Below are 20,023 nucleotides of genomic sequence, written 5' to 3' on the forward strand. Positions count from 1 at the left end.
TTTAGTAATAATAAAAAGAAAAAGCGGGGTGAAGGAAAGAAAGGAAAATAGGGGGTATATAATACAATTCTACAATTAAAGATCATGAGAGTAAATTATAGACTTATTCAACTTATTGAACATATTATACTTATTAAACTTATCCAAGAGGCAGGTAAATATTCAAAACATAAGAAATGCAATAAATGAACAAGGGTAAAAATAGTGTAGGGGAGAGAAACAATGGTCAAATGATCTATGGAGACTGGAAATTCTCAGAACAGTTCCGTGATACATGAATTTAAATCTTAGTTAAATAATTAGTTAATGATAATCAAAAAAAATCCCTATTTACATATGGTTTACCAGAAGAAGCAAATGCAATGTCTAATCTATGGTAATGACAAACGTTGTTCCACCAGGCCTTCACTGAAAGTTTAGTTGAACAGTTCCAATTAAGTGAGATCTGCTGGAAAGCTAAGGCCAACATCAAATCAAATACACCCTTCTCATGTAAAGACAATCCCAATGAATCTGATAAACTACCTATAAAGAGATTAATGTTTGCTAAAGGAGTCTGTAGGTTTAAAAATAATTGAGAGGTGCTTTTAAACATCCTTCCCCGACAGCGGGGCAAAAGAAAGAAAGGAGCATCAGATCAGCCAAAGGAGATTGACAGGACCAGCAAACCTCATCATTAGAGTGTGTAAACTTAGCTATAGATGAGGGCGTATAGTATAATCTTTGATAAAGAAAGAACATGGACTGAGTACTGGAGGCAGACCTAGAGGTCTTCAAAGACCTACCCCAGAGTTTGTTCCAAAAATCTATGCTCCAAACACAGTCCAAATCCGCTCCCCAAGCATCCTCTATTTTAGATTTAGAGCGAACATGATCAGGGGAAAGAAGACGTTTATAGATCAAGGAAGCTTTGGGAAATGTAGTTAATATTTTGAGTAGAGGATCTGTAATGGGAATGAGTTCAGTAGAGGGTAGAGAATAAAAAAAATCTAGGATTATTGCCTGTAGAAAATGTGTGCGAGACCGAGTGAGGGCATTTAAAAGGTGTCTTGAAATTGGGGGAAGGCGAATGGAGATAAATCATCAAACAAATCCTGAACCCATATAATTCCCTTGAGTCTCCAGTACGTCCAAAAAAGAGGTCTGTTATTGAAGGTAATGAGATGATTTTATCAAAGGGGAGATTGAAGGAAAGTATTCCTAGAGATAATCTCCAATCGATAATGAGGCTTTAATAATGAAAAAGTGTGTTTAAATAACAGAAGAGAGGTAATATTGACCTTTGTTGAGAAAGCAAGGACTTCCTTGAAAGAAAAGGGTGCAAGTAAGGAACGTTCAATTGAAACCCATAAAGGTGTAAAGGGGGAGACTTCGGAAAGGAGCCATTTAGAGGCTAATCGAAGACAAAAGGCCTTATGATACAGTCGAAAATCAGGAAAATTCACTACTCCCTTAGATTTAGGTTTATAAAGATATGCCAAAGAAAATCTAGATTTTTAATTTTTACATAAACATTTAGAGAGGAGGGAGTCAATTTTTTAAAAATAAATATTTGGGATGTGAATGGGAGTCATAGAAATAATAGATAATAAAATAGGAGTAATTATCATTTTGATAGAATCAAACCGTCCCCACCAAGAAAGAAAGAGAGGGTTCCAGGAGGAGAGAAGTTTAGAGATACGATCTAAAACCTCCTTCATATTGATCCTACCTGAATCTAATATGGAGTTGTTAAACCAAATGCCTAGGTATTTAATTTTAGAGCTGTTCCAACGGAAACCAGTGGCATCAAAGTGCTGCTTAAAACAAAAGTTGGTGATGGGAAGAATTTCTGTCTTGTCAGAATTCATTATATACCCTGAAGCAAGAGAGAAATCAGAAATTTCTTTAAAAAGTGGAGGGATAGAGGTTTTGCAATGAGATATAAAGAGTAAGATATCATCCGCATAGGCAGATAATTTCACATGTTGATCATCATATTTAAAACCAGAAATGAACGAGTTATGGCGGATATGTGATAAGAAGGGTTCAGGTGATAAGATAAAAAGGAGGGGCGAGAGAGGGCAACCTTGACGTACACCGCAGTGTAAATTGAAAGATTGAGAAACAAGACCATCAACTACAACAGAAGCTTTAAGAGCTGAATATAACAAAGATATCAAAGAAATGAATTTAGGACCAAAACCATGCCAATGGAGAGCTGTAAATAAAAAGGACCAATTAACTCTGTCAAAAGCCTTCTCTGCATCGATAGAGACAGCAGCAAGAGGGTATGAAAGAGATGAGTCCTTATTTAAACATTAAAAAATAAATGAGAGTTGTCAGATGTTAATCTACCTTTCACAAAACCACATTGCTCTAAACCAATTAGTTTTGGTGGAAGAGGCTCAAGACGTAGCGCTAGCAGTTTGGCAAAGATTTTGTAATCTATTTTTACCAGAGAAATAGGACCATAGTTTTTACACTGTTTGGAATAGCGGCCATCTTTATGGAAAAAACAGATTGTAGCATCTAAGAAAGTACCCTGTGCTTTCCCATAAGTGTGGAAAAACTGAAAAAGTTGTAAAAGTCTTGGAAAAAGAAGATGTGAAAAATGTAGAAACAATTCTACCGTAAAGCCATCAGGATCGGGTGTTTTTTTTTCTTAAGGAGATGTAAGGATTGAGATATTTCTTGGATTGACAGATTAGATTCTAGAGAGCTGAAGTCAAGGTCCACATGAGAAGAGAATGAAACTTGATTAAGATATGAGTCAATAGAAGAGGGAAGTGTTGAGGATTCTGGGGTATATAAAGTTTTGTAAAAGCCATGAATTCATTTAAGATGTCTTGGTCTTTGAAAAGGGTTTTCCGATCTGATGAATGAATAGAATCTATAAAAACAAATTCTTTCCAGGATTTAAGATAGTCTTCCAGGAGTGTGCCAACTTTATTACGGCCACCGTAATACCGAGCACTCGTTTGGAGAAGAACCAGAGAGGTGTTATCAGCAGTTGTTTTAATAAAGTCGAGTTTAGCACGAACAAGCTCCTGTAAGGAAGATGAAGATGTATAGAAATGATGCTCTAGAGGTTTAATATTAGCTAGCAACATTTGTTTCTTTTTCTGGATATGTGATATATAATGAAGCCACAAGCTGTAGCCTTAAAAGTGTCCCAAAGCAGTGAAGGAGAGGTATCAGGAGACGAATTCAAAGTAAAACATTCTTCTGAAAAGGAAATGAAAGAGGCAGAGAAAAGTGGATCCTGCAGAAGGGAATTATTAAACCTCCATATAGAAGACTTGGGATGTGAGCGGAGCAAATCGAAATCAGCAACAGCCGGGCAATTATCAGAAATGAAAATGGGTTTAATTGAGGAGGAAATAAGGTTCTGTGTTAAGGCAGAAGAAAGAAAAATATAGTCCAATCGTGTCAGAGTGCCATGTGGGGGAGAGAAAAAAGAGAATTCAGAGTTGTCACCGTTACAGAGTCTCCATGCGTCTACAAGATGAGTCTGAGATATTGTGTTTTGAAATTGTTTGTGGGTCTTGTAGGGTATGAAACGGACTTGGGATTGTCGGTCAATGAAAGGGTCCATAACTTGATTACAATTGCCACCCAAAATAAAAAAAAAATCTTTATGTTGAATGCATTCTTTTGTGATACTGGGCCAAAAGGAAGAATCCGGTTGAGTTGGACCATATCTATTTAAAACTGCAAGAAAAATATTATTAATGAGCAACTTGACTAATAACCAACTACCTTCAGAATCAGTTTCCTTAGAAATAACAGAACATTTCAAACGTTTATGAACGAGAATAATTACCCCATTGTTCTTCGTGGTTATAGGAGATACTCAGACTAAACTCACCCATTGCCTTTTAAGTTTCAAAACTTCTGACTCTGTCAAATGAGTCTCTTGCAGTAAAACTAAGCCAGGATTATATGTAGTTAAATAGGATAGTATTCTCTGCCTCTTTATGGGATTAATAAAACTTTTTACATTCCATGAGAACTTTGAATGTAAATAAAACAAATTAAAGATAGAATAACACGATCGACATTGATGCAATGAAAGAAGAAGAAAAAAGAAGGCTATAGAATAAAGTCTCCAATGAAAACAATAACGGAAAGGGGAGAATAGAAGAGGAGGGAAGAAGAAGAAGAAATCAGATTGTAAATAAGAGGAGATAGTACATGTCATACGAAGAACAATGACCACTATAGTACATACATGAAGGGGAAACAGATAAAAACTGGGACTGGCGGCAAACGACAAAGACGGCACGACCAACAAGGGAGACAAACCACGCCTGGAGATAGAAAAAGAAGACAAGATTATAGAAATGGATATGAGGAAGTTCAAACAATCTGTAATTTTACAAACAACACAATTATAAACAGATAAGACTACCGGAACATACCCTGCAAAGAAAATGAGGGTTAAAATGAACTTCACAAGAGTCATTAAAACTTCAAAAATCAGAGAGACTTTCATATATGAGTCATGTTAATGAAGAAGGACCAGCTGTATCCATGGTGGACAAGGAATGTAGGTGAAGAAACTTCCGAAGGTCCACAGGGTCTTCAAAAGTAGAGGTGTTATTTTGTAAAGTTACTTTGAACAAGCAAGGATGGAACAAACCGTAGCGGGCACCCATGAAGGCTGGTCTGAGATCTATAAATTATTTCCGCCGTTTAGCTATGGCTGTAGATACGTCCTGGGATAAGAACACCTTAGAACCTGACCAAGTTATATGTTTCTTAGATTTGGCTGCATTTAGGACTTGCAAAAGTCTGTGAATTGTAAGAAAAGAATAATCACACCACGGAATCTTGATGGGGCGGATGCAGAAGAGAGGCGAGGGCCCAACCTGTGGGCACGCTGGATATTCAGAGAGGTTGAAGTTGGAAGGTCCAAGAGCTTCAGAAGAAAGGAAGTAAAAAAAGTCACAGGGTCATCTCCCTCGATACCTTCAGCAAGACCATACAGAGGCAGATTATTGCACCTGTTTCTGTTCTCCAAATCCTCAGCAGGTTTTTTCAAGAAGGTCACCTCCTTCTCCAGATATGAGATTTTTTTAGAAGAATCTTGAAGGTCGCTGACGTGCTGTTCCACCATAGAAAGCCTGGAGTAAATCGTAAACCATTTAGTGTCCAATACCTGTAGGCGTGTATTGGTTTCCTCTATAAATGGGCATAAAGCACGTATTTCCTCTAGAACAGTGTTTAAGGACGCCGCCGAAGCAGGCTTCAGTGGAGAAGGTGGATTTTGTTTGAGTCTTTTATTAGTGGATGAGGGCGAGTTTAATTTTGAAGGTACAATGGATGAAGGAGCTGCTCTGGAAGAATTAGAGTTAGCCATGCTGACAGAGTTGTGTAAGTTATCCATAGGAGGTGCCACAGAAGCTGAGTGCATCACAGACAGACCAGTAGTAGCCTTTTTGGTAGAGTGTAACAGGTGTTTGGATCTGCTAATGAAATAGGAAGTTACGGTCAATCCGGCATGAGAGATAAATAATTAAGCTTGCTCTCTCTTCAATAAAGATGAAAATAAAAGTACCTGTGACAAAAATGCCCCCAATAAACAGCTGGCGCAAGATGTTGTATGACAAATATGCAAGACCCAAAGGCAAATGTGTAGTAACAGTACTTTATGCCCTTAGCGTAGCTGAAAGGAAAAAATCCAGTCAGGAAAGGAGGCAAAATGGCAGCTGGGAAGTAAGAAAAAGGTATCCCATGATGTTTCACCTCACCAGCATTAAGGAAGGGGTCCAGAATACAGCCTCATAATCAGGGGGAGTTCCGCTTCAGAGAACTCCCAATTGGACCCAGAAAACGGCACAGGGATCGCAAAATAACCCAGGAGATCTCCCTACGTAGCGTGGAGCTCCGAGTTCAGGCGACCATCTTGAATGGTGCTGCGCGCACGTCTCTGGTGAACAATATTCTGCACAGACATTACAATACAGACATTAATATGTGGCACTGGTTTCTAAATCAACAGAGGAGGGCCCTTGAGAATAATGAAAATTAGTGAAGAAAGCGGTGCAATAGTAAGACAGCTTCATATGGCAGCTTCATACGGGCAGCTCGCCTAAGGCCTGATCATAAATTATCCCCATATCTTGATTGATGTGACTGCAGTCTCACACCTTAGTTTTTAAAAGATCTGTGCAACCAGGACACTTGCACTTCTGTGTATGCTGAGGGATGAGAATTGAAGTTTGACAGTGCCACCATCAAGAAAGAGATTATTAAAAGGTATTCCAGGATATGTGTAGTTAACTTGCTGCTTGTTCTTGGAAAAGAGGGGACTGGCAGAATCAAGGAAGTAGTCAGAAAAAGAATATACCCCCCCCCCACTTTGAAACCAAATGGTTCCTACAATGGCACCAAGTAAGTGAGCCTGAACCTTCCCAGAAGAGATCCCTCGTCTCTTTTATCCAAGCATGTATCCATTCATCCTTTCACTTTTACATTCACCCACTCATATCCATTTCACCTTTACATTCTGTCGTTCATTTATTCATTCATTCTATCATCCATCCATCTTTCACTGTTCCATCCATGAACTGGCCAGTCCATCATTCATTCACACATCCATCATCTATGCATTCATCCACCTATACATCCATAATTTGACCTACCCTTCAAACAATATGCCTTCCTGTCCATCCACCCTTCCCCCAGACTTCAATGCACGCTGCCTTCCTTTCCCCCACTATGCACCCCCCCATCCTTTCACCCACTCATTTATTAATCTTTCCACCCATCAGTTTTTCTTCCTTGTTGCTTTAATTATAAGATTTTATTTGCCAAGTTGCCCTTAAGGAACCCCATACCCTCTGTAGAAGCTTAAGCGGTGGTTGACAGCACCTCTGGCTTGAATGCACCTCACTACTGGCTCTCAATTGATAGATAAAATCTTCATACTGCTACTAATAAATAGGTATAGGTGGGAGAACCAACAATTTAACAGGGAGAGCCAAGGGTCTGGCTTGGCTCTAAGAGGGATTGCACAAGCCTAGCAATGACAATTATTTACATGTAAATCGTACAAAACACATCATTTAAAAATATGATGCCTCTTTAAAATGGGAAAAAACATATTTCTGCACCATGCCTAATCGTTTCACGTTTGTACATCATATAGGATCACGGCATTGCAATGTTTTAAAAGTGCTAATTTTGAAAAATGAATTTAGAAACTTTCCTGGTCCCTTGCCTTGATGTCAATGCTACTAGTGAACTAAAAGGAAAGTAGATTGTCATGTGCACCATACATGTTTCCTGAATTCATCAGATACATGGAGAAAGACAATAGTCTATTAAAGAAACATAATAGAGAAGGTTGTATAGCATACATCCTAAACTCATGTATTCCAAGGTGCTTTCATGTATGTGATAATGAACATAAAGGAAGTATGCTAAAAATAATATTTGCCTAGGATCATACAGTTTGGTTATGGAGAAGCAGAGACTGATCACAGGTATTCTAGTTTCACATTGTAAAGCCCAGCCATTAGATGGGTTTCACCCTCCTTTGCTCGTTATAAATAAAATGTCACTGCTCTAATGTAATTCTTGGTTAATAATGATAAAGCATGAGTGGCAGGCAGGAGCCTTTTGAAAGCTCGGCTTGCTCTGATGAAAGAGGGAGGGTAACTGAAAGGAAAGGGAATGTGTCTGGTGGTGGACGTGGAGTGAATGAAGCAAGGAGAGTGATGGAAAGAGAAATGAGGCTAAGTGAAATAGGAAGGGGAGTAACTGAAGAGAGGGCACTTAAAGGAGGATGAAGCATGAATGACGGAGGAAGGAGAGTGAATGAAGGGGGATAGAGAGTGATGGAAATAGATGAAGAGAGTAACTAAAAGAGAAAGGAGGGCTAGGAGGTGGAGTGAATGAGTTGCTTAGAGGTCTTTTATGGCACAATAAGGACACAGGAAACCTGAAAGAAGATACCCTGGAAGCTGCTGCTTGTCAAAAGGTTGCACTGTTCATCAGGAAGATGAGACATTCGCACACAGCTCTCAGAGGATATGGCATTGACCTCTCCTAAACCCAGAGGGCCACCACTGGGCACTCCGGACTGTACATCTCTCCCTACCAGCACCTATCAGACACTTCCAGGAGCGGCCCATGCAGGTAAGAGTGGTAGGGCAGGGTGGGGAGGTAGTTGAGAGACGACGAAGAGGGAAAATTAGATTGAAAAAGGAAACCACTTACCTTGCAATCACCAGTGAGCACAAGGTAAGTGGTTTTCATTTTTTAAATTTAAATTTCCCTCGTCATTGTCAGTCGACTCCCTTCATACTGCTCTTACCTGCAAGGGCCACTCCTAGACCTTCCTTTTCCACTGTTGTAATTATGCAAAAATGAAAGAATGTGCTCAATGTGCTCTTTTCAGATTGGCAAGCTTTTCAGCTAGATAGAGGGTGTGTACCCTGTGAAAAAAAATGGGTCGATGCAGTATACCCTCAATGTGTGCCCTAACTGCATTGATTCCACATTCCAAATTAAACCTTCGCTCATTATACCGTTTGAAAATGGAGCAAGTGCCAGTGGTGCAGCCACCGAGCAAACAATCTTGTACTACCTCAAGAAGGCAGAAGTTGAAATGTTTTAGTAGAAATATATTTTTGTTCTTTATTGTGTCCATCAGTTTGAGCCACTTCTTTCTTGATATTTGATTTCTTTCTGCCTCATTGTATCCATCAGGATCCAGATTTTGTGATAAATAAAACAGGGATCAGTGGCAACTATATTTATCCCAAAAATTAGAATCACAATGCATATAAGTGTAATTGCATTTTTTAAATGTGTCACATATCAAGTCATAGTAAAGTAAACTTAAAAACAATTATGTGTACTCACTGTTCAAGTACAATCAGTTACAATAATGTGCAACATTATTATTAAACTAGGATTTTCAAGCTCCTGTCGGATTGATCAAATATGCATTTGAAATCAAAAAGCAGTCAAGCTACAAGTACCACAAAGTGTAATCTAAAGTTTGGATTTGCAGCTTTCCGACAGAACAAGCTCACAAGCTCAGGTACACTAATTATACGGTCCATTTCATTCATATTTCCTTGAAGTTGTGCCTGTTTTTAAGATAGATGTGGTGCTCCTGGAGGAGAAACACCGATCAGGAGAAGTGAAAAAGCATGACACTCCATTATCCGCTGAGTGAGCCAACATTTGTCAACACTGAAAGCAGGAACACTTTTTAATGTAACTTGCAGTAGAATGAGTTTCACACCACAATGCTAGGTTACAACATCATTAAATAGAAAATTGAATAAATATGATCAGGATGTAGGATTTATAAATTGATATTGTTATGATAACATCATTGTATATAATTCCAATACAGTAACACAGTATATTTGTATTTACTCTGCATATATAATGTCTCCCATTTAACTGATTCATATTTTTTGAGTTGTTTTTATATAAAGCGCACTCGTGACCAGAAATGCAAACCGGATGCAAACCGACGTGCGCAGTCGATAGCGGTAGGACTGAGTGTCTTGACCCAGCAACATTGATTTTAATATTACGATTTACTTGTATTTTTAGACTCTAACATTTTGTGTATTTTAAAGCCTTTTTTGTATTTTTCACTAACTTGCACTTTACTTGCCGCTCTAACCCTCCTGACACTCCACTTTCCTTGAACTTTTCTAACAGTCCTGGTCTGCTGCAGCTGGAACGCTGATTGTGCAGAGGGCTGGTCTTTCACTGTTTCGCACCTCACTTCCGTCCTCGCAGTTTCCGCTTCCTCTGCTGCGTGAGCACTCTAGTTTGATCTGCCCATATATTTCGGATGCAAACCGACTCGTGCAGCGCACGCATGCAGTGGGCGCGCCTAAGGCAAGCTAGTCTGTGCCCATCAGCGTCCTGGAGGTGTCCGGCGCTGGCCATGCTGCCCAGTTTCCTGCCGGTGAGTTTTCCTCACTATGTTACAACAGGGACGAACTACCTAATGTTAGGCGACCACTGCCAAGCCAGTGCAGTGCGATGGACTTGTGCCTTGAGGCAGATTTCTGATGCAACAAGTGCAACTGGCATCTCCTGCAAGTTAGGGCACCTGCATCCAAGACCCTCCCTGGTAATAATAAGGGCAAATGTAATAAAACAAACACAGGATATTAAGGCTATCCTGGTAAACTGTTGCTCCAAGCAAAAGCACACTTCACACATTTATGATTTACTTGCAGATGAACAGCCATATCTTTTATTTCTTACTGAGACATGGCTGTCTGACGCCTCCGACCCCACTATTATCAGGAAGGACCGAACTTGGGGGAAGGAGGGTGGTGTTGCCATAATTTATAAGCACACTTTAGACTGCTCCCTCATCTCATGGAAACCATAGAGAGCACAGAGTCCTTAGGTTTCTGTTGTATTTTATCCCCTCATCAAAGTATTGCGGGGTTTCTGATCTACAGACCCCCGGGCGCCATCAGAAATGTTATCACTACGCTGAATTCAGCCATCTCTTCTTTGGCCCGAAAATACTAAAATTGCCCTATTTGGGAATGGAAAAGATCTCCAATCTACATTCTTGTTGGAGACGCTGCAGACCTTTAAGATGCTTACATTTCTCTCTTCGGCTACCCATGAAAAGTCTCATACCCTCGACCAAATCGTTCATAATTTTGACTTATCGGCCGGTCCTTCTCTTCCCATCACTTGGTATGACCACTTCCTCCTGAAATTTGATATCCCCTACTCTGCCACAGCCCCTCTGTCGATCGTAGGGCCAAAGGCTTCCAATTATAGGGCGTTCCACAAACTTTCCATCCCAAAGCCAGCCGACGCCATAGGTCGTTTCCTACCAGAGCTGTCTAGCACCCCGGATTTGGACACCCTTCAAATAGATTCTTGGCTTCATACCAATATCGAGGCAGTGGTTCCAGTTGTCAATCATTATTCTCAGAGAGGTCGGCCCTGCCCCCCCCGCCCCTGGTTCAGTGATCAACCCCGGAGCTAGCAAAACGAATTGCAAAAAAATTGAACGGAAATGGAGTAAATTCTACCTACCTGAGGACAGGAAGGCTTACAAAGACAATTTAAAAACCTCCTACACTCTTGTGAAAACAGCTAAAAAGAACTTCTTCCAAACCAAGATTGTAAATGCCCAAAATAAGAGTAAGGAAATCTTTAGGATAGTTAAATCCTTTGCTTAACCGAAAGCCTGCTCAAATAAGGGGCCATGCACAGAAGAATGGTCAAAGCAGATTGCGTCATTCTTCAATAAAAAAATCTCTTTGATCCAACAAGCTTTCTCGAACATCTCGGAGGAGGAGTTGACCTTCTATCATGCTTTCCCCGGAGCTTCAGCTGGAAGCGTCATTGTCCCTCCTCCAAAGCATAAAGTCGGGTTCTCCATCTGACCCTTGTCCAGCAAATATCCTGACCTTATTAGCCCCCACCATTAACCCTACAGTACACCAGCTCTGTAATGCTTCCCTCTCCAATGGCACTATGCCAAAATTGTGGAAGCACGCAAAGATTCATCCACAGTTAAAAAAAACGAATGCCAACTTGACGGATCCTGCCAACTATAGGCCTATTTCTCTATTTCCGACCCTCTCTAAAGTAATAGAGAGTAAGCAATAACAGTGTCCACAAGGAACTTATTTAAAATAACACGTTTTCAATAAGGAGTACAAATTAATATACTCATAACTGAGCCAATCAGAACCAAAAAATAAAAAGAAAATTATTTCAAATCATTTGAAAAATTAACTCAGTAACCTGGACAATTATTTACCGAAGTAAATATGATTTATTTTACGAATAACAATTTACTCACAAAAACAGTTTGGTCATAGATTTTTTCTGACACTATAGGCACAATTATAGAAAGTGAAAAAGTGAACCCAGTGAAGTGATCATAGCCTTCAAGGTGAAGAATAAGTGAATAGAGATTCAAGGAAAAGTCTTAAAAACAATGAGAGGCATTCAACAATGGCATGAATCTTTCTTGCTCTCTCTCAGTTTGTGTCAAACTGAGAGAGAGCAAGAAAGATTCACTTTCTATAATTGTGCCTATAGTGTCAGAAAAAATCTATGACCAAACTGTTTTTGTGAGTAAATTGTTATTTGTAAAATGAATCATATTTACTTCGGCTGAAGTAAATAATTGTCCAGGTTACTGAGTTAATTTTTCAAATGATTTGAAATAATTTTCTTTTTCTTTTTTGGTTCTGATTGGCTCAGTTATGAGTATATAAATTTGTACTCCTTATTGAAAACGTGTTATTTTAAATAAGTTCCTTGTGGACACTGTTATTGCTTACTGCAAATTACCCAGTTCACAGGGACATATGGGTTGCTCTTGTGTTTGTTAATAATAATAATAATAATAATAATAATAATAAAGTAATAGAGAAGCATGTAAACAAGGCCCTGCAAAAACACATTGAAGATGGGAAGCTTCTTCATGAATCTCAATCTGGCTTTAGGGCAAACTACAGTACGGAGTCCACTCTGCTGGAAGTGACAGAGTTTATTAGGCGCAAGCTGGACCAGGGAGGCACGGCCATCCTGATATTTCTTGATTTGTCAGCGGCCTTCAATACGGTCCCACATGAGAGGCTCCTAAACAGACTTGTAAAACATCGGCCTGGGTGGGACTGCCTTAACATGGATGTCCTCCTTTTTGGGTAACAGCTCTCAGGACATCAGGCTCCCACCGTTTTCATCTCCAGTTCTGGCCATCAATGTTGGTGTCAATCAGGGCTCCATTCTAAGCCCTACCCTCATTAATATTTATCTATCTCCCCTTGCATGCATCCATGGTAGAGGAAGAGGGTGCCAAACCTTTTTCTATGCTGATGACACTCAGCTGATCTTCACATGTGATAAAGGCTCCAACTTTAACAGGGAAAGGATCAGGTCTTGCCTCAACAAAGGTTTCGACTGGCTCAAGATCAATCAGCTTAAGTGTAATTGGGACAAAAGGGAAGTGGTTTTCTGTGGAAAACCAGAAACACCTGAGTGGAGCTCCTGGTAGCCCAAGGATCTGCCGCCCCCGCCCGTAGAAAAAGAGAAAGCCCAAAACTTAGGAATTGTGATAGACAAAACACTTCACATGCACTCACAAATCCAAAATCTCACTGGCGCATGCTTTGGCATACTCAGAATGTTAAATAAAATTCTGCCACTACTACCGCTGGAGAGCAGAAGGATCATTGTGCAGGCTCTGGTGACATCAAAGCTTGACTACGTCAACTGCCTGTACCTCTGTCTTTCCAAATCTCTGATCCAGTGTTTACAAGTGGTCCAAAACACGGCGGCCAGAGCCATCCTTAAACCTGAACCCAGATCTAATATGACTCAGATTCTTAAATCTTTACATTGGCTACGTATAAAAGAATGGATAGACTTCAAAGCTATGACCACCTTCTTTAAAGCATTCCACAACGTAGGAGCTGGGTACCTAATCAAACGTGTGAATCACTACACTACCTCTAGACCCCTACGTTCTTCCAATGCCAACCTGGCCATCGTGCACAAGATATGCCTGGCCCGTACTGGAGGCATATCCCTCGGCTTTCTAGGCGCAAAACTGTGGAATAGCCTTCCGGAGTATTTGAGGCTAAACACAGACTTGTCTTCATTCAGGAAGAATCTAAAAACTTTGCTTTTTATTCACTAACTGGGTCTTTTCCAATCATTCTCCCTCACTGTTTATGCTCCAGGACACTCTAGCTTGAGTAGCTGTGCGCTCTATGAAATACCCTATTTAATTTTATTTCAAAGGTATCATGACACTAGATCAGTGCAGTCGTGAAATGTAAAATGTCCTACCTATTGAGAAGGGTAGTTTTCAACTACATTTCCCAAGAGCCAAAAAAGAAATTACAAAACAAACAATCTACCAATCACTTTCCAGTCCATAACCTCCAGTATACTGTCTTTATTCTTTTTCTTTGCATGAAGTATTGTGGTTCATGAGCCACACCTTTTATTCTTGCTTCTGCTCTGCACCTCTGCTATAAAACTTGTTAAACACACTCAGCTCACTGTAACTTAAACCTCCTTTTGCCTATCATTATATGGCATTTTAGACTGCAATGTGCACATATAGAACAAAGTTACTTAATAACAATCCTCTAATGTAATATTATTTCTCAAAAATGGAGCTTCTTTGTGGGTGAGGTAGGATCATCCTAAATGTGGTAACTTAAATTTAGGATAAGTCTTTCCTCTGTATTCTTAAGAGAAGTGAAACTTTTCTTCCTCATAGTCAGGAAATGTTACTTTCTATTTTTGGGCTGGCAGCAAGAATTAAACATGGCAGAAGCTTGCTCACCACAATCCAAGCCACTGTGTTAATTGGTATGAAGTAGAATTTCTTAAGAGTTGATTTACTCTACTGATCCACTACATTTATTGTACTTGATTCACAAAGGTATCTTACAATACTTTTGCATACGCTTACACTTTTGAGTATGTTTACTTCTTTTTGGTATTCACAAACTGCACATTTGTTGTAACTTACGCTTTTTAGTAACTTATACATCTAACTTTTCACATTTGTTGTAGCTAATACTTTTGCAGTAAGTTGAGCAATGCACATGGCCAACCACTAGTGCAACAACATTCTCCCCTACAAAATAAATGGATGTACGACCCATGGGAAATAATGTTAACTTAAATTACATTATTTAGAATAGTTTAACACATAATTAAGTATCAATTAATGTTAAAAATGTATATGCAAATTGTACAGATTTATCATTTAATTATAAAATATTGAATATCCTATTTTTACTTTTAAACATAGTGTAATATTACATTATTGAATGTAATCACATTTATCGTAATGAAATATATTTATCATTATTAATACATATTAATCCATAATATTTTGTTAATCAAGTTAAAATGTATTCTTTAATTTAAACTTCACAAAATAATTTGATTTAAATTTATTATATTTTCATTAATTAAAGTTTTAATTCAAAATGTATATAATAGTGCTGAAGAAATGTTATATTTTGTTCTACATTTAAAGTAAATTCATAAAATGAATTTACATTATTATTATTTAACTTAAAAATATTTTAAATATATAAAAAGAAAAATACTTTTTTTTACAATTTTCCCTATACATTATCAAAGAGAAATTCCTCAGTCAGAGGGGAGATCTCAGCATTGTAACGTATAGGAAAAATGTAAATAAAAATGATTTAACTTAAAAAATCTTCTCTATGGAAATCTTTTTAATGAAAGTTTGTGCTTTAACCACGGGGACAAAGATCGCTGTAAACATTCCTAATTCTATAACAGCATCCCTATGCCATCAGTACATACACTTTTATAAGGAGTAATCTTCTTCACTTGGTGAAAGAGCTTAATTTGCATTTCCCATCCGGCAGATGGCTCTTTTTGCTCATTGTGTGATGATATTCATTTTCATGGTGGGACCTGAAACCTTTTCCTCTACAGCCATAGACAAGATATTGGGGATGGGCCCCACCATGTCCAGGAGTTTATTCTGGAAGGATGGCCAGTAACCATCGTTCCCTTTCTTGGGGTCCGTTATGAACATCAGCATTGTTAAATCTATCTCTGGAGTTTTGAGAGCTTTGTTGGCAGAACTGTTTGTAAAGTACCATAATCACCTTGATCTCTTTCTCTGATCAAAAGCAGGGCATAACAATTCAGTGACAAGCAGTGTACAGCAAAGTGTGACTGTGCTGCATAGCAATACCTTTCTACGTCAAGGGCTGCACACACCCCTGTGGAAATGGTAATGTCGGGAGCTCCCAACGTAGCAGAGGCTGCTTTCTGGCTCATACCAGTCAAGTCAATATCATGTTCAACCTAGGAAAACCTGATTTATTGAGAGGCATGTGCACATTGATGAAGAGATATAAGAATTGTAATCATGTCTATATTTTAGTAAGAGCAACTCAGCCCGTCAATGACAGAGGCAATTTTACCCATACTTCAAGATGAGACTCCAGATTCTCTATTGATCTAAAATAATTCTCCCATAAGTCTACTTCTTGCTCTCTGGAGACAACTAAACCTATATCTCTCACTAACCCGTCACACCATAGCAACTGATATAGTGACTTTATGTTTTAGTCCCCAGTTTGTGTGGAATAAATTCTGATTCATCCCAGTTTATTTTTATACCCAAGCAAACATCACATGTAGACCCAAATTTACAAAACATTTTGAGGGATGTTAAGGCTCTGATTCATAAAATCAGAGCGATTCCAACCGCAAAATGGCATTTTTTTTATTACCAAACCCAAATAGCAACTCAGTAGCATGTTATGTAATCTTACCAAATCGCTAATTGGGTTTAGTCTAGTATTTGAAAAAGCTGAGTTTAGGGCATCTCTTCCAGATACCAAATCTTTAAGCTATGTGTTAATGTTTTGCAACCAAAATTTGGTTGCAAGCCATTTATATTTTACCACCACCTCAAAGAAGATGGTAAGCCATTCGCAAATGGGAAGAGGTTACCGTGGGAAACATCCCCCTTTGTAAATGTTCTCAAAAACATTTATTTTTTATGAGCTGGCAGTGGTACATGAGACCGCTGCCTGTTCATAAAAATGTTTGTTTAATTTTTCCTATGTTTTTAAATGCATCTCGTTTGCCTTAACTGGCTGCATGTAAAAAGAAGATTGCTTTTTATTAAACCAATCACAGACATGAAGGTCTACTGACCCCAGCACCATGCTTCATCATTGTAACCAATTGTACTGGATTGCAATTTCAGACCCGCCTCATGTGCATTAATGAGGTAGGTCAAACTGTGACCCACTACGATTCAATATTTTGAGACTCAACCTGTTAATGAATAGGTCGGATCTCATAATACCAATGGATTCATTAGAAGTCGGTGCACAAATTGCGACCATTTGTAACAACATCCATTTTTGTACATTTAATTTAAGGAATCACAAATTGAGAATCAATATTTCTCATAATTTATAATTACTTAAATTCTATTTTTGTACATGAGCCCAAAAAGATTTCGCTAAAGTATAGGTGGGGGAGTTTTAAACGTGGGTTTGTAACAAATAGGATCCTATCATTTGAGTATAAGAAGGTTAACATTGAGCGATATATTCCTCTGTGAAGGGAATACGCTCAGAGGGCAGGCTATTGGCTCCATTGCAATAGGTGCAAGTGAAAATGGACACCCCTGAAATGCCTGTGCACATACAGAAAGAATCAGAGAAGCACTCATCTCCACATGTTTTACTGCTTGGGACAATGTATAATAATGTGATGAGGATGGTCAGGTTTCTGCCCAGATCCATCGTATCTAGTAATGACCACAAAATACAGATACCGGCAGCAGCACTGGCTTAATTTGATGCATAATGGTAAATAGTGTGAAGTTTGCCTGATCTGGGAGCACCAACGTATCCATAAGGGTCTTTGGTCTAGTAAAGGTCACATTAGCCTAAATTCTTAATCTTTACCTGGCTCTAAGAGCACAGTTAATATTATCATCTTTAATGTTCCAGGTAAGTAAGCGACGTCTATGGCTTCCATGTACATTTATAGCAGCTGAGGGACTAAAAGGTCTAAAAAATGTATTTTCTAAAACTCATGTGTTAGGCCATGAGAGTCATGGGCCTTGCCATGCTTGAAACTATTGCTACTTTAATTCATCTACGATCAGCCCTTCTGATGAGGGACATGTGTTTATCATGTTTATCATTCACCCATGCAAACATTATCTGATCCATGTACGCTTTTAACATGTCACTAGTAAGTGTATTCATAAACTTCTAAGTCGACCCATAGAAATAAAGAAACTCCATCACAATAGCATTTCTAGTGCAAAGCTGAGTGCCATCCCTCTGACAGTATTGATGTATTCTGGGCTTTGTGTGTCAGTCAGGCCAATGTCCAAAAACATTTTGCCAGTTATTTAATTTGACAATCAGCTGGTTCTTTGAAACTCAACAGGCACCTATTTACCTCAATTAGGAAATCTCTGTCTAAGCTCCCAGAATGGATTCTTTTTAGAGTTTCCAGGTTTATTTCTTGCTGTTTAATTGATTTGACACCACAGTGTTTCAAAATAATATTTTCTATAATGTACACTCTAAATGTCTCCCAGATTATAAATTGTTGGAGAACTGAACCTACATTTGTGTTTCAGCATGCAGTGCCTCTCAGAACACTGCATCCAGCAATGCCTCAGGGGGGATGCTCCAGCCCCTCCTCTGTGGAGTATGGGCCAGATATATGAAACCTCTTTGCATTCTCAAACACTCCAATTCAAAGAATCGGGACATTTACAATAGCAAAAAAGCTTTTTACTATGTAGAAATCCAAATACCGATTCAGTAACATTTTTACCAAATCACAATTTGGGCTTGGGACCAAATACAGATTCGGTATTTAGAAATGGTGTGTTTAGGGTATCCCTTATAAATGCCGAATCGGATTTGTATGATTTAATGTTTTCCGACCAAAAGCCAGTCTCAAAACATCAATAGTTTTGCGGCCACTCAAAGACAGAGGTAAGACATTTGAAAACTGGAAGGGGTCCCCGAGGGACCCTTTCCCCTATGTTAATGTTGAAAAAATATTTTTAAGGGTAGGCAGTGACCCCATGGATCAATGCCTAATCTTAGAAATGTAACATATTTAATTTTTGAATTCATGAAGTAGATCTAATTCTGACCTGATAGGAATTGATACTTTGCAAAAAAACACACTAATCACTAGGGGGACGATTCACAGAACTAACTTAAGACAAAATCCTAAACTTACTACTTTTGGTATTCACAGAAGACAAACTTAAGACAGACTTAAGAGAGACTTAAGAGATACTTAACAGAAACTTAAGACAGACTTAAGACAGACTTAAGACAGACTTAAGACAGACTTTAGACAAACTTTAGACAGACTTAAGACAGACTTAAGACAGACTTAAGACAGACTTAAGACAAACTTAAGACAAAATCCTAACTTAATTCTGTCTTAAATCTGTCTTAAGACTGTCTTAAGTCTGTCTTAAGTATGTCTTAAGTTTGTCTTAAGACAAACTTAAGACAAAATCCTAACTTCTGTGAATGCCAAAAGTAGTAAGTTTAGGATTTTGTCTTAAGTTAGTTCTGTGAATCTGGCCCAAAAATACTATTCACAAATTGCAACCAGTATTTTCTGACCAGTGCTACGTACATCTGGCCCTGTGCATCAGCATCCCCAGTACGGGAAGTATAGGAGAATGACTCAAAAGTGGTTTAGGCAAGGAGGAAATAGTCTAAACCAAATGCACTATCAGGCACATGCATCAACCATTTTTGTGAGGGCAAACGGTGCGATTTGCAGAAATCGTCCGTTTGCGCCCGCAAAAAGGGCATTTGCAATGCATCAAGGTTCAAGGCACTCTCAATTTGAGAATTTGCAATTATTTGCGATTTCTCAAATTGCGATTGCGGTTCCCTAAATGCAATGCAAGAAACACTTTAGAATAGCGATTTCGCTAATAGGGGGCGCAAATTACCATGAAGTTGAACTTGATGGTAATTTGCAAAAACAAGGTTGGAATGCACTGAGCACTTTAAGTTAAATCGAGGGGTTCACAAAGGCAGTCTCCTGGCTTTGTTTTTATTTACACTGTATATAAATAGCCTAGAGAAGATACTAATTGAAAATGGAAAAGACCCGCCTAAGATTAATCTCTGCCTGACCCTTGTGCTGCTTTATGCAGAAGATGCTGTTCTAATTTCAAGAACAGCTATGAGTTTAGACCACTTGCTTAAGTGCTTTGTGGAATTCATGGACAGCTTTGATTTAAGCACCGATTTCACAAAATCACATGCCATGGTGAACGGTACTCGGTCTACCAAGACTACAATGTACTGAATTAAAGGTCATTCTCTTAGCCATGTCACCACCTTTCCATAGCTGGATGTCTTAGATGACTCTTATATGTCTTCGCCCCCTCTCATATTGGCCTGAGGACATATATTTACCAGAAGCACAGATTCTGTTTTCAATTTTTTAACCAGGTTGGGGCACAAATCCATCA

The sequence above is a fragment of the Triturus cristatus genome, chromosome 5_1 (genome assembly GCF_964204655.1).
Source record: "Triturus cristatus chromosome 5_1, aTriCri1.1, whole genome shotgun sequence".
NCBI lineage: Eukaryota > Metazoa > Chordata > Amphibia > Caudata > Salamandridae > Triturus > Triturus cristatus.